Source organism: Nomascus leucogenys, chromosome 12 (assembly GCF_006542625.1).
Source record: "Nomascus leucogenys isolate Asia chromosome 12, Asia_NLE_v1, whole genome shotgun sequence".
Classification (NCBI taxonomy): Eukaryota; Metazoa; Chordata; class Mammalia; order Primates; family Hylobatidae; genus Nomascus; species Nomascus leucogenys.
The window spans coordinates 18,810,747-18,812,920 of record NC_044392.1 but is presented as its reverse complement, the minus strand read 5'-3'; the positions used below and the strand labels follow the sequence as shown (position 1 = coordinate 18,812,920).

At 46.1% G+C, this 2,174-nt stretch overlaps 1 pseudogene; it reads right to left on the bottom strand.

The window, feature by feature from the left end:
• Positions 1–1,291: 1,291 nt before the first annotated feature.
• Positions 1,292–2,174, bottom strand: LOC100606962 (annotated as a pseudogene).

The window sequence follows — 2,174 nt, the reverse complement described above, 5'->3', positions numbered from 1 at the left end:
CAGCGAGTTTCAGCAGTTACCAGCCCGTGGCCAATCTTGTTTCACCTGCTGCTGCTCACTAGTCTCATCCTATCCTGCCTCCAGGTTGTTTGGAAACAAACCCAAACAGCATATCATCACATCTATCAATGTAATGATGCATTAAAATATATAATTATAATATCATTACCATGCCTAAAAATAACAAAAAATTCCCTAATATTATAAAATATATAGCATTTAAACTTCCTAGGTTAACTTATAATTTTATTTTATTGTTTTACAATTTGTTTGATTCAGGATCCCAATAATTTCATATGTTGCAATTGGCTCATAGTGTCTTTATTCGTTTTTAATGTATACGCTCATCCCTCTTCTTATTTTTCCTCAGCTGTGTATTTGTTGAAGAAACTGGGTTGTTTATCTGTTTTCCACATTTGGATTTTGCTGAATGAGTCCCATGGTGGTGTTTAATGTGTTCATCTGTTCCCTGAGTTTCCTGTATATCACTAGTTGCATCTAGAGGTCTCATCAGATTCGGATTTCATTTTTGGCAAGAACGCCTCAGAGGTGGTGCTGTAAACTTTTACCAAGGAGCACAAACTGCCTAATTGTCCGCTCTCTTTTTATTATTAGCAGCCGTTGATGATTACTGACTAGATCCATTATTTCTTCAGAATTTGCATATTAGTAATATTTATTTATTTATTTATTTATTTTGAGACAAAGTCTTGCGCCAATGCAGCGGCATGATCGCGGCTCACTGCAGCCTTGACTTCCCAGCTCACGTGATCCTCCTACCTCAATCTCCCGAGTAGCTGAGACTACAGGCATGCACCACTAAGTCAAGCTAATTTTTTGTATTGTTTGTAGAGATGAGGTTTCCCCATGTTGCTCAGGCTGGTCTCAAACTCCTGGACTCAAGCCATCTGCCCACCTTGGCCTCCCGAAGTGCTGGGATTACAGGTGTGAGCCCCTGCACTTAGCCGTAATAGTTTATCATTTTTTTGTTTGTTAGCTGGATTTTTATAAAGGGTAACATCCTTTCATAAACTACTTGGTTACCCGGAGGTACTGTTCATTCAGGAAAGGCAGGGTAAATGCTTGATTCTCCCCATTTGTTTTCAGTTTTAAAAATAATGAATTTGTTCTCTAGCATTATCCAAAGGTAAACAATGAGATTACTTTGTATCATTATGAACTCATAATGAGTTCATATGGGTTTAAATACTTGAGATATGTTTCAATCCATTTCAGTTTTTATCCTTTTTTTTTCAAGCTTAATTCACTTTATTTTTCTTGTATAAAAACGCTATGTTGTAGCCACAGCTGGAGCCTGGGTCTGCTGCACGGAGTCTCTGGCATGGGTCTTGACTAGGTGGTCAGTGAATTCCTGATAGGGAGACTTGGTGAATACAGTCTCCTTCCAGAGGTTGGGGGTCAGTTACCTGTAGGTCTTAGAGATGGCATCAAAGGTGGCCTTGGTGAAGTTGCCCAGGGTGGCAGTGCAGCCCCGGGCTGAGGTGTAGCCGTCATTGATAGCAGCCATCATGAGCAGCTTCTTTGGCACAGGCACCGAGATGATGCCAGTGCCCCTGGGTGCAGGGATGAGGCGCGCCAGCACAGAGCCGCATCGGCCTGTCACCTTGCAAGGGACGGTGTGGGGCTTGCCGATCTTGTTCCCCCAGTAGCCTCTGCGCACAAGGACAATGGAGAGCTTGGCCAGGATGATGGCCCCACGGATGGCAGTGGCCACCTTCTTGGAGCACTTAACACCCAGACCGACGTGGCCATTGTAGTCCCCAATAGCAACAAATGCCTTGAACCTGATGCGCTGGCCAGCACGGGTCTGCTTCTGCACCGACATAATCTTTAAAACCTCCTCCTTGAGAGAGGCCCCCAGGAGAAAGTCAATGATCTTGGATTCCTTAATGGGCAGAGAGAAGAGATAGATCTCCTCCAGGGACTTGATCTTCATGTCCTTGACCAAGCGGCCCAGCTTGGTGACGGGCATCCACTCCTTATCCTCGGCCTTGCCTCCGTGAGCTCCGCGGCCTCAGCCCCAGCCACGTCCGTGGCGGCGACCCCGGCCCCCGGATGCCGCTGCCGAAACCTCCACGGAAGCCACTGTGGTTCCCCATCCCAGGGTCCCCAGGGCCTCCCCCTCGCCCTGCTGCACCGGCGTCATCTGCCAT